Genomic DNA, 13,397 nt, shown 5'->3' on the forward strand with positions numbered 1-13,397 from the left:
TTTTAGGGGCGCCTGGGTGGCTCAGTCCATTGAGTGTCTAACTCTTGATTTCGGCTCAGGTCGTGATCCCAAGGTCATGGGATGGATCCCCATGTTGGGCTCTGCACTGAGCGTGGACCCTGCCTAAGATTCGCTCTCTCTGCCCCTCTCTCCTGCTTGCACTCTCTCTCTAAAAATAAATAAATAAAATGTTACTTTATTATTAGGTTAATATTGCACATTTAAAGGTACAATTGTAAAAATTCATCATCCTAACACAACTATTTTTCTTTTTCTTGCTCCTTTCTGATCCTCAATTGTAATTCCCTTTGTCATTAAGAAAAAAATTGGGGGAAAAAGATGATTCCGCGTAACGTAACTACTTTCAATTTTGTGTGTCTTTATTATTTTTAGCCACACACTTAGTTGTTACAAAGTTGTAATCAGCGTATATGGGAGTCTATATCTTTTCACTTAGTCTTGTTTCCAAGACAATATCCTTGTTCTACATAGCCCTCTTTTCATTTTAAATGTTTGGATGGTATTCTGTTATATAAATATACCATAACTTATTTAATCATTTTTTTTCTATTTTGGGACATGGCATTTGCTTTCACGTTCTCCTTACTGTAAATAACATAGCGATACACAGTACATGTATCTTTTTTGTTGTCCTTTTGAATTATTTCTTCGGAAGCAATTCCCAGGAGTGGAATTATTAGGTCAAAGACTATGAATGTTTCTGTGGTTCTCAGTAAATGTCGCCAAATCGGCCCCATCCTTCCTTCCTTCCTTTCTTCAAGGCTCTCTGTACCTGGCGTGCACAAATTGTAGGGAATGTGAGGTGACAGCGACCCGTGGCACCTGGGTCGGTGCAGAGCCCTGTCCTCCCAGGTCCTCCTGTGGGTCCGCCACCAGCCGGGAGGAGCAGGGGAGGGCAGGAAAGGGCTGTGGGCACCGTGGGAAATGAAGCAACAATCTGGTACTTCCGGCTGGAACAGCTGCAGTTAAAGGGGAAATTACATGCCAGCGAGGGGGAGGCGGGGCAGAGACAGCATGGGACCCCAAGAGCCTCACTCCCAGTCAAGGGTGGGGACAGAACACCCTAGGGTTTGGAATGGCCTCTGGGGAGCAGTGGACTTGCACCTAGGAACCCCCTCACGGTCATGGGCAAGAGTGGTCTGGATTAGGGAGGAGAGACACTCACTCGCTTGCTTGCTTAGTAAAAATATGTAATGAGCGCCCACCATGTCAGGTCCTGTGCCGGAAATTCTGGACACAAAAGGGAATAAAACTTGGGCCCTGCCCACAAGGGGCTTGCAGCCTAGTAGGGAAGTTGGAAGGATAACAGGTGACTGCAACAGCGTGGTCACTTATTCTAATAGATGTGTGCCCGGGGACACAGATCGGGGTGTGACCTGCAGGGAGGAGGAGAGGTGTCCCAGAGGAGGTGATACCCGGGCTCAGTCTGGGACGAAGCAGGAGAGAAGGGAGTGCGCGATTTCTGCGTAGGATTTCAGATTTGCAAGGAGTCTCTTTCAGGCTCGGTCCGCTTAGCTCACAGTCCCGATCGCGAGGGAGGGGGAGCCTGAGGGGCCCTGGAGGTGCATTTGTAGCACACACTTTTTAAAGTAGTCAGTTGGGTGTTTATTTGGCGTGGCTGATGAGATCATGGGGAAACCGTTAGAGCTCTCCAAAGCCACCTCTTGGTGCCCCCGCCGCTTTATTCTCAGGGCAATGGGGGGCACGGAGTCATGTGATCAGATTTCCATCTCAGAAAGTTTGCTGTGGCTCAGAGAGAGAGAGAGAGAGAGAGAGAGAGAGAGAGAGAGAGCTCGGCATGGGGTCCTGTAGGGGGCTGGTCAGTCGTCTGAACTAGAGATCAGGCAAGTGGGGCTTCAGAAGGGACTGTGGGGGTAGAGGGGGGAGGACCTCCCTCCCCCCTGGAGGGGGACCCTTCCTCCCAGGGCCATGAACTTTCTCCCTAAGGCCTCCCTGGAGACTAAGGGAAGGGGCAGCCCGGTTCTAGGGCTCTGTGCTCTAATGGGGATGCCGAGGTGTGGCCACAGCGTTTGAAGGGAGGGCAGACCTGGGGCTGGGCTTCGAGTGTCCATAGTGAAAGGCAGCTCACCTGTGCCCCCGGGGCCTGTGAAGGGCACTGTGGGTGTTGGGGTGTGCCCCGGGGGAGAACCAAGCGAGTGTCACAGCCCAGCTGGGAGAAGTCAGGCACAGGGGTGCAGGTCAGGGCTCTGGACTGAAGTCCATCGCTGAATTGCTGTGATCAGTGGCACAAGATTTGGGGTGCTCACCAGGTGTGTCACCATCCCTGCTTGGCTTATGGGGAGGATTGAATGAGACCATGTGTTCGTAGTCAAGGACTTGCAAAAGGTACAGAAGAGGCAGGGTGTTGTCACCTTTGTGCTTTGGAAGACACAGGGAAGTATCTGGAAAACGACTTGGTGCCTCAAAGAGAGGCAGGCGCTCTGGAGCCTGAGAGAGAGAGAGAGAGAGAGAGAGAGAGAGCGGGGGGAGGGGGGAGGCGGGGAGAGCCACAGGGTGTGCACCTCTGCCTGGGTCTCTGCTTCCTCCTCCTCTTGTGGTTTGCCTTTGAAACTCAGAGCAGCTGTTATAGACAGGTTGGGTCCAGCCTAGATCACTGGGCTCAGAGGCAGAAGCCATGTTGGATCCACAATGAGGAAGCCGGCAGGGGGTCGGCAGGACTTCTGGCCTCTCTCGTCTTGGATATCTCTGACCCGATACCCCTGGGGCCCACCTGGAGGCCCTGGGTCATGAGGAAGGGCCTCCTGTCCATACTAGAGGGACCACTGCCCCCTCACTCCAGCCGGGAGCTCTGCTCTAGCCACAGTTCAGGGCAAAGTTCAGGAGCTAGAGGGACCCCCTTCTTCTGTCCGGTGGCGCGTTTTGAGTTTTAGAAACACAAATACCAGTTAAGACCAGAGCAGGGAGGGCCAGAATTCCAGCCCAGCCAATGGCTCGGTTTTGATAGCGCAGGGGAAGTGAGGCGCTCTGGCCCTGATCCCATGCCGTGAGGGAGCGCATTCACAGCGGGCTGGCACGAGGGGGACCTCGGGGCCCAGCCCCAGAGGCAGCTTCCGCAGGCCGGGTTCAATGCCTGTGTTAGTTGGCTGGGGCTCCCGTAACCACGTACCACAGACCGTGGGCTCACACAACAGACGTGCATTTCCTCACAGCTCTGGAGGCCAGAGGTCCAAGATGAACGTGTCCTCGGGGCTGGTTTCCTCTGAGGCCTCTGCTCTTGGCCGTAGGATGGGCGTCTTCTCCGGCATCTGCACGGGGTGTCCCCTCCGTAAGTGTGTTTCCTAATGTCTTAGAAGGACACCAGTCACGTTGGATGAGGACCTGCCCTAAGGACCTCGTTCTCACCTAACTTTCTCTTTGAAGACCTGTCTCCACATGGTCTCCTGCCGAGGTCCTGAGGGTTAAGACATCAACATACGAGTCTGGGGGACACCGTTCAGCCCCTAACAACACCCTCAGACCCAGAGCCTCACTTCCAGCCGTAGGTGAGAATGGAGAGGTTGCGGCGGAGGTCACGGCCCCCGAACCACCGCCACGGGGTGGAAATGAGCTCCGAGGCCTCTGAGCACCGGAGCGGTGGCCCAGGGCCCACCTTTCACTCCATGCCTGGCTCCTTGTTACCTCTGTCATGCCTGTCCCTGGGCCATATCCTGGAAAGAGGGCACCCGGGCACACTGAACCCTGCACTGGCAGCTCCCGCCTGGCTCTCATGCTCTCCGTGCTCCCCTCACCTAGGCCCAGCCTCCGTCTGGTCACCTCTCCTGCCAACGCACAGTGCGGTCCTGTGGACTGCGACCGTGGCACTTTCCGGCCCTTCTGGAAAATTCTCATAGCTTCCTGTCTTGTAGGCCTTGGCTGGTGCTGGTCCCTCTGTCTGGAACTTCACCGCTCCTCCCCATCGCCCTGCGGGTAGTTTTTGTGGCCGGTACGGGGCTCTTACTCCCCGGTCACTATTCCATTGGGGATGCCATGGCTGCCCGGCCAAGATGAAGGGTGAATCTCAGCAGGACCATGGACATCAGTCCACTGCCTATGTGCCCTCTGTCGAGAGGGCGCTGGGGGCTGGCAGAAGGAGCCAGAGCCTCCAGCAACCTCTCTCCCAGTTGCTCCTGAAGAGGCTGCTCTCCCCGCCTCACCTCCACTCCTGTCTGGGCGGGGGGCCCCAGATGTTTCCTCTCCCACAGACAGCAGCGCCTTTTCCCACCCGAGGGCAGCGCCCTGTTTCCAGGCCCAGGGAGGAGATCCCCCCCGCCCTGGCTCCTATCTTTGTTCACTCTCCAGTGATTCCCTTCTTATCATCCGGACTGGAGAGGATTAGAGTTTAAAAGGAACTGGGCCCCTTTAAAGTTGAAACCTCACCCTGGCCAGATACAGGCACGTATTTCCAGCCAAGAGGCCTAGGTAAAGATACCAGCAGCTGTCAGACTGGCACCAGGCCTCCCTTCCAAACAGAGAGACCTGCCACTTGCTGTCCCAGCTGGGGGCACACGTCTTCTAATGATGAAAACCGTGAACAGCTTCGAAGCTCACGAACATTACGGTTTTTTGTTTTTTTTTTTGCCCATCCTTCAAAATTGACTTCTCTTGTCTCTGTCCGTTTATATCTGTGTTTCTGTGAGTCTCATCACTGCCTACCAGGCAGTGAATCTCCCAGCCCTTGTTTTCTTTTTGTTCCATAAACATCTCTGTGTCAGGAATGTGGAGTGCTTGTCATTTTTAATGGAAGCGTAGTGTTTTACTGCCTTCGTGCCGTGTGGTTTTCTCCAACGGTTCTCTCAGATTTAGTATTCAGACGGTTTCTAATTTTTCACCTTTATGTGAATAGCAATGCTGTAGATAATTTCATATAAACTGCATTTTTCTTCATTTCCTTAGTGTCTATTCTGAAAATAGAGCAAAGCATTTTCAAGCTCCTGTGACACAGTCCCAGACCATTGTTTCAAGAGAGGGCAGCACGCATCAATAGGTAATGCTAACAGCAGTTTTTAAGGAAACCATTTCCCTATAATCCTGGCAATTCTGGCTTTTTATCATGATGACACATTTTGCCAATCTAATGGTCGTGCGATGTTACCTTAAAGTCAATTTGCATTTTATTATTGACCACCAACGTTCTGTGTCTTCCCAAATGATAACTTGGAGTATCTTCCCCTTCAGTTTTGGAAGTTTTTCTGCGTTAGTTGCTTTCTGGTGCTTATTTCACAGAGATTTCACAGGTGTAAACACGTTGTGTGATTTCCCTTAGCAAGCTTCTGCCCTGGCAGCCTTTGCCTCCTCTAAGTCTTTTTTAGATCAAAGCAATGGTTTCCAGCCCTGGGTGCGTGTTAGAGTCCTGTGGGAGAGTTTCCAAAATACAAACCTTGGCCCCCTTGGAAATACAGGAGAGGAGCCGAGTAGACGACGGCTGGTTTTTTCTAACAGGTGGAGGCCCCGAGACTTGGTCCAGAAACCAGGGCCTCAGTCTTTACCCAGTGGCTGTTGTCTTCAAACCAGGAAATATTTATTGCACACCCACTCTGAATTGGCCACTCTGCTAGGAGTGGGGGAAGCCCAGGTAAAGTGGATGGGACATGCCTGCAAGGGGAGTCATGCCGGTGAGAGGGACGGAGTTCATTGTAGCCAGGGAAGTGCTATGGGAGAGGTCCCCGAAGGCTTCGTGGAGGCAGCAAGAAGCTGGGTCTCGGAGGAAGAAGAGCTATCCAGGAGGAAATAAAGATGAGGCTTTTGAGGTAGAGAAACAGCACGGACAAAGACACAGAGGCATGAAAATACAGAGCGTGCTTGGGACGCCGCAGGAGAGCGTGGTGGGAAGAGGAGGGTGTGGAGCTCGACTGCCAGGGCTTTGCCATCATCGTCCACAAGTCAGGTAGCCTCTCTGAGCTCCGATTCTGCCGTTAACATGCATCTGCAGGCAACATGATGATCATAATGCCTGGCTGGCTGGCTGGCGGTGACCCAATGAGATCTCTTTATTGAACACTAGAGTATTCTTGGCACATGGTAAATGCAAGATAGGTACTGACTGTTATTGAGAAAGTTCCAGGAGAGGTGGGGGTGGGGGGGTGGGGGGGGTGGATGCCTTTAGGCACAGCGACCGCTGTGAGAATGAAGGGGCCAGACCTGAAGTACAGGATGAACAGAAGACAGTCACTAGGCTTGGTGACCTGTTGAATGTGGGAAGGCAGGGGAGAGAGAGCAGAATCTGATGTCTCCTCATTCCACCACCTGCACGTCCGCTCCTGGGCTCAACCTGATCCAGGGACCCAGCGATTGTCGCTGACCTTCATGGCTCCCAGAGACCGAGTCCCAGGGGTTGGGAAAACCGTGGAGGAAGAGCACAGGGGCCCCTTGTTTCCAAAACTAGATGGAGGCTACACCTCTGCCCCAAGGAAATGAGCTCAGCTTCCTCAGTCCCCCGCTCCTGCAAAAGGAATCTCAAGCGTGGCGACTTAGAGCCTGCTCAGGACCTTCCGCGACCGCCATCCCGGGCCTCCGGACGTCTTGGGATGTTGAAGCGTGTGGCCCAGGCACATCTCTGCCCACAGGAGGGATGTGCTTTGCAGAGAGGAAATGGCTCAAACCAGATATTGCCTTGTTTGTGTTCCTTGTGAAGAAAAGGGACCATTTTACTCTCCTCTTTTATTTATGTTTTCGGGATCAGGCAGTTATTTTTAATTCCGCCAGTTTCCTGCTGTCCACAGGTGTTTCCTGTGGCGGTGCCGTCAGAACGAACAGAGCCCATGACATCCTCAGCTTTGTTCCTGAGATTTCCAAAACGTCTCCCCGCTTTGTGACCTGCGTGTGCCGCCTCGGATCCCCTCTGGTGCACACACGGCCCCTCCACAGCTCGCTTTGTGCTGTCCACCATGCGGCCGTGCGGTGAGCGGGCCTTTGCTCCTAATGCCACCTGGTGAGAGGTGGCAATGGGGAGACTGCAGAGCGGGAAGCCTAGTCTCTGCAGACCTCTGGTTGTCGAGTCCCTAGCTGTTGTGGCATTGATGACAGCTTCGCAGCTCCGGGAGGATCATTCTTTATTTCTTATTTGTGGGACAGTTAGTTCTCCCACCTCCCACCAATTATGATAGCCCTGTGGAACAGCTACTGAAAAGGCAGAATATCTGTTTATTTTTACCCCCAGAAAGTTACACACAAAGGAAAACTTTGGGGAAAGCCTTTTGGTGACGGGAAGCCCTTTCGTAAAGCAAAGAAACTCTCAGTAAAGCACATCTCTCTCGGTTCATCTATTTTACAACATACGTGAACCTACGGAGCCTCGTATCTGTCTCTTACAAGGAACGGGACACTTATTTATCGAGTACTTTTGTTACACGGCTAGTCTTTTAAAACCTTCACAGCCGTTCTGCGAGTGGGGTATTTCTGGCCCATGTTACTGATTAGGAGACTAACGCTCAGAATGGTTAAGGGGTCTAGTGGCTGCTGAGGGGGCAGGAGCAGGACTCAAGCCCAGGTCCCTCCCTCATCCTGTCTGGAGTTCACCCTGACCCCCCTTAGAATCCGATGAGGAGATGATAATGCCCGCGATGTTATTTAATATTAAGAGCGATGAATCAGTGATGAACACTTGATAATCAAAACTAAATGCACCTATTAAACCAAAGGATAGCTCCGGGGATTATCCAGGAAAACAGGCCAAATAGGATAAACATTCTTTCCATAAATCAGAAGTAGCAAACTTCTGGATCACATGCCGCAGGCAGACATTGTCTCGCCCCAGTGAAGTTTTCCTTTTTTTGTCTTGTTTTGTTTTATGTTTTGTTTTTTGTTGTTAAAAATGAAATCAAGGAGCACCTGGGTAGCTCAGTCGGTGAAGCATCCGACTGCAGCTCAGGTCACGATCCTGTGGTTCACGAGTTCGAACCCCGAGTCAGGCTCTGTGCTGACAGCGCAGGGCCTGGGAGCCTGCTTTGGATTCTGTGTCTCCCTCTCTCTCTGCCCCTCCCCCACTCGCCCTCTGTCCGTCTGTCTGTCTCTCTCCCTTTCAAAAACAAACATTAAGAAAACCCAAATCAATAGATCATACTTACAAGTCAGGCTTTTAATCTTCTCTTGAAAAAGCTAATCACTTGAATGACCCTCTGCAAAACGACTCAGTGTGAGCCATGCGGGCAGTTGGCTGGAGAAGGGTGACAGCGGCCCCTTTCACGGGGGTGGCGGGGGTTTCCCCCACCCAATCCTGTCCATCACCTGCCTGGCCTCTGAGGGCACCTCGGTTTGTAGCGCCCACCCTCAGTGAAAGCGGAGAGGTGCATAAAAACAGGCTTTGGAGGTACACTCGGGATCAGAACGGGTCTTGCACGCTGGGAAAGTCTCCCACCCGCTCTCAAAGAGGTCGTGGCTCCCAACTGTCAAGCTGCATTCCCAGCATGGCAGCTCTTGTTCGGAATCCACACCATTGACATCTAGAGTACAAACACACGTCATGGAAGGGAGGATGGCTGTGTCGCGGTAAGCGTCAGTCTGACCAAGTTCTGCACCCAACTCTGCTAGACCAGCGTGGGACTCTGGGAGGATTCCTTTATCCCTGTGCTTCCTTGTCAAACAAGGCTAATGGCATAGCAGTATCTACCCCACACGGCTGTTGAGGGGATTAAACACTACGTCCATGATCCGCCTCGAACAGAGCAGACACACGATCCGTGTTGACTCCTGGCCTCTTTTTCCTTTCCCAAACCGCTGATTACACGACTCTGCTGGGGACGTAGCCTGTTTCTCGTCGAGGGTAGAGATGTACCCGTGCTGAGTGGTCCAAGATCTGTAGAAAATCAGGGTGTGGGGCCTAAAGGAAATGACCTCTTTCTCCTTTCTCTTGTCTCGTAATTGGTTTTTTTCTGAGTATATGCTGACCCGGAAGGGGATGCTTTGGCTTCGGATCGATCGTTTCCTTGAGCAGAGAGCAGTCTGTAACTCTGCTCTCTTAAATGCAACTCTGCTTTTAAATGCAAAGGGACGGCATTTAAAAATGTGTTTGGGGGGCGCCTGGGTGGCTCAGTCGGTTAAGCGTCCGACTTCGTCTCAGGTCATGATCTCACGGTCCGTGAGTTCGAGCCCCGCGTCGGGCTCTGTGCTGACAGCTCAGAGCCTGGAGCCTGCTTCAGATTCTGTGCCTCCCTTTCTCTCCCTGGCCCTTCCCCACTCATGCCCTATCTTTCTCTCTCAAGAATAAATAAACATTAAAAAAAAAAATTTAAACTTCGTGACACAGTACCTTTTTTTTTTTCATTTTATTTTTATAGCCAACATACGGTGTTATGTTCGTTTCAGGTGTACAATATCGTGATTCAGCAATTCCATACATCGCCTGGTGCTCATCATAACAAAGGCACTCCCTAATCCCCATCACTAATTTTCCCCATCCCCCACCCACCTCCCCGCTGGTAACCACCAGTTTGTCCCCTGTAGTCAGGAGTCTGTTTCTTGGTTTGTCTCTTTCTCTTTTTCTCCCCTTTGCTCCCTTGTGTTGTTTCTTAAATCCCACGTGTGAATGAAATCATGTGTGTGTGTCTTTCTCTGACTGACTTATTTCACTTAGCGTTATACTCCTAGCTCCATCCATGTTGTTGCAAATGGCAAGATTTGACTCTTTTTATGGCTGAATAATATTCCATTGTGTATATATACCACATCTTCTTTTCCATCTGTTGATGAATACCTGGGCTGCTACCATAATTTGCCTATGCTAAATAATGCTGCTACAAACATTGGGGTGCATGTATCCCTTTGAATTAGTATTTTTGTGTCCTTTGGGTAAATACCTAATAGTGTGATTGCTGGATCATAGGGTAGTATTTTTAACTTTTTGAGGAACCTCCGTCCTGTTTTCCACAGCGGCTGCACCAGTTTGTAATCCCACCGCCAGTACAAGAAGGTTCCTTTCTCTCCACATCCTTGCTAACACCTGTTGTTTCTTGTGTTGTTTTTAGCCATTCTGACAGGTGTGAGGTGATGTCTCATTGTGGTTTTGAGTTGCATTTCCCTGCTGATGAGTGATGTTGAGCATCTTGTCATGTGTCCTTTAGCCGTCTGTATGTCTTCTTTGGAGAAATGTCTGTTCATGTCTTCTGCCCATTTTTAATTGGATTGTTGGTTTTTTTTTTAAATTTTTTTTTTTTTTCAACGTTTATTTATTTTTGGGACAGAGAGAGACAGAGCATGAACGGGGGAGGGGCAGAGAGAGAGGGAGACGCAGAATCGGAAACAGGCTCCAGGCTCCGAGCCGTCAGCCCAGAGCCTGACGCGGGGCTCGAACTCACGGACCGCGAGATCGTGACCTGGCTGAAGTCGGACGCTTAACCGACTGCGCCACCCAGGCGCCCCTGGATTGTTGGTTTTTGATTGTTGAGTTGTATCAGTTTTTTATATATTCTGGATACTGACCTGTTATTGGACGTGTCATTTGCAAATATCTTCTCCCATTCTGTAGATTTCCTTTTAGTCTTGTTGACTGTTTCCTTCACTGTGCAGAAGCTTTTTGTTTGGATGACATATGTAGAATAATGTTGCTATGGTCGGTGTCAGAGACCTTGCTGCCTCTGCTCTCTTCTGGGACTTTTATGGTTTTAGGTCTCACACTTAGGTCTTTAAACCATTTTGAATTTATTTTTGTGTATGCTGTGAGAAAGTGGTCCAGTTTATTTCTTTCGCGTGTCGCTGTCCAGTTTTCCTAACTCCATTTGTCGAAGAGACTGTCCTTTTCCCATTGCATAGCCTTTCCCGCTTTGTCCAAAACTAATTGATCATATAGTTGTAGGTTTATTTCTGGGTTTTATATTCTTCTCCATTGATCCGTGTGTCTATTTTTGTGCCAGTACCACATTATGTTGATTACTACAGCTTTGTAATATAACTTGACCTATAACTTGAGGTCCGAAATTGTGATACTGACACATTTTTTTTTAATTCATTTCTTAAAATCCAAGTTAGTTAACATACAGTGTAGTCTTGATTTCGGGAGTAGAACCCAGTGATTCATCACTTACATATAACACCCAGTGTTCATCCCAACAAGTGCCCTCCTTGATGCCCATCATCCATTTAGCCCATCCCCTTGCCCACTTCCCCTCCAGCAACCCTCAGTTTGTTCTTTGTATCTAAGAATCTTATGGTTGGCCTCCCTGTTTTCATCTTACGTTTCCTTCCCTTCCCTATGTTTATCTGTTTTGTTTCTTAAAGTCCACCTATGAGTGAAATCATATATTTGTCTTTCTCTGATTGACTTATTTTGCTTAGCATGATACACTCTAGTTCCTTCCTTGCTGCTGCAAATGACGAGATTTCATTCTTTTTGATCACCGAGTCATATTCGGATACTGGATTCATTTTATTTTAGTATCAGTATAGTCAACATACGGTGCTATGTTCGTTTCAGGTGTACAATATCGTGATTTAGCAATTCCATACATTGCCCGGTGCTCGCCATAACAAATGCAACACAGTATTTTTATGGAATTATTAACTTCGCTTCCTCCTTCTCCTCCCATCTGGGCATATGTGTCCTGTCCCCTGACACTCAGGTCCTGGTTTTGATATTTTGAGAGGACTGACGACCCACTCCAGAGATGTTTTCAGGTATTCGTTCCCCTGTTCCAACCGGACCTTCCCGAAAGATTTGGGGAGTAGAGTTTCAGAGTCTCATTTCAGTATGCAAACACTTTTCATTATGTTTATCTTATTATATGTCTTGGCAACGTGCTTGCTTTCCTTTGAAAACAACGCTGGGCAACCCTAGAAATCAGTTCTAATTTACTCATTCAAATACATATACTCAACGCGATGTAACTGAAATGATAGCAAGCATATTGGGTTTTACAGGCAGTGTTTTCCTTTTGATTTGCCTCCACCAAATCAGCTTCCCTCCTCCCCACCCCAGCCTCCAGAAATCTCATATAGCCCTTTCTGTAGGATAAAAGTATTCTATCCTATGTAAGTCATTGCATATATGTTATGCAAACACACTCCTGTAGATACACACACCTAGTGAGATGGGTCGCTTAGCATTGCTTTATAAAACTGAAGTCGTGTTTTTAAAAATTTTCTTTTACATTTATTTATTTTTGAGAGACCGAGCACAAGTGGGGGAGAGGCACAGAGAGAGAAGGAGACACAGAATCCGAAGCAGGCTCCAGGCTCTGAGCTGTCAGCTCAGAGCCCCACGCGGGGCTCGAACTCACAAACTGTGAGATCGTGACCTGAGCTGAAGTCGGACGCTTAACTGACTGAGCCACCCAGGCACCCCAAACTGGAGTCGTATTATACAGACTTCTGTGCATCTTACTGTTCTCACTTTACAATTTTTCATGGAAGTTTGGAGGGCTCTAATTCATCCTTTTTAATGGTTTCATAATAACCCATTACGTGGATGGGCCATAAACCATTTCCCTCTTTATGGGTATTTTGCTCTGTTCCCAGTGTTTTGCCGCTATAAACAGGGCCGCAATCAGCCTCCACGTCCTTATACGCTGGGCCTTTTATGTTTATGGAGTATATTCTCAGGAGCATGGGGCTGAATTGCAAGGTTTGTGTAATCTAATTTAATAAATATTGACAGATAACTTCCCCCAAAGGCTGTAAGAACTCACATTTCCTCCAGCAACGTATGATGGTTCCTTTTTCCTGTTTCCCAAACAGCAATAACTATTTCTCTCCTCTCCTGCCTCCCCCGTGACCTGTCTGATAAACATAAAGAGAAGTCTTAGGGTTAATTTAACTTATATTTCTCTGCCAACTCACAAGTTTGAGCATCTTTTATGTTTCCTGGACTTTGGGGGTTTGCTTTTCTGTGAATGGCTTGTTTATATCCTTTGTTACACATTGTTCTTGTCATTTTGTAAGAGCACTTTACATAACAGATACCATCTCCTTTTCATTTGTTACAAACACTTTCAGATCTATTGTCTTCTCTTTACTTCATTTACAGTATTTTTACCATAAAAAAAGTTTTACTTTTTTTTTTTTTTTTTTACAGCTAGAGGGGCTTCTTTTTTTTTTTTTTTAATTTTTTTTTTTTAACGTTTATTTATTTTTGAGACAGAGAGAGACAGAGCATGAACGGGGGAGGGGCAGAGAGAGAGGGAGACACAGAATCTGAAACAGGCTCCAGGCTCTGAGCCGTCAGCACAGAGCCCGACGCGGGGCTCGAACCCACGGACAGTGAGATCGTGACCTGAGCCGAAGTCGGACGCTTGGCCTACTGAGCCACCCAGGCGCCCCTAGAGGGGCTTCTTTTTAAAAGCTTCTAGAATTTCTCTCTTAGTTAAAAAAGGGAAGTACTTCATTTTAACAGTTTTATCCTGTACTCTGCTGTTGTGTCCTGTGCTTCAGCTAACTAATCTCAGTGCCTT

At 49.0% G+C, this 13,397-nt stretch overlaps 1 protein-coding gene across 4 annotated transcripts in view; it reads left to right on the forward strand.

Moving 5' to 3' along the window:
• RCSD1 (RCSD domain containing 1) overlaps positions 1 to 13,397 on the forward strand; it is a 74,075-nt gene that overhangs the window by 16,639 nt on the left and 44,039 nt on the right. The gene's annotated exons all lie outside the window — the stretch shown is intronic.

Source organism: Neofelis nebulosa, chromosome 15 (assembly GCF_028018385.1).
Source record: "Neofelis nebulosa isolate mNeoNeb1 chromosome 15, mNeoNeb1.pri, whole genome shotgun sequence".
NCBI classification, from domain to species: Eukaryota; Metazoa; Chordata; class Mammalia; order Carnivora; family Felidae; genus Neofelis; species Neofelis nebulosa.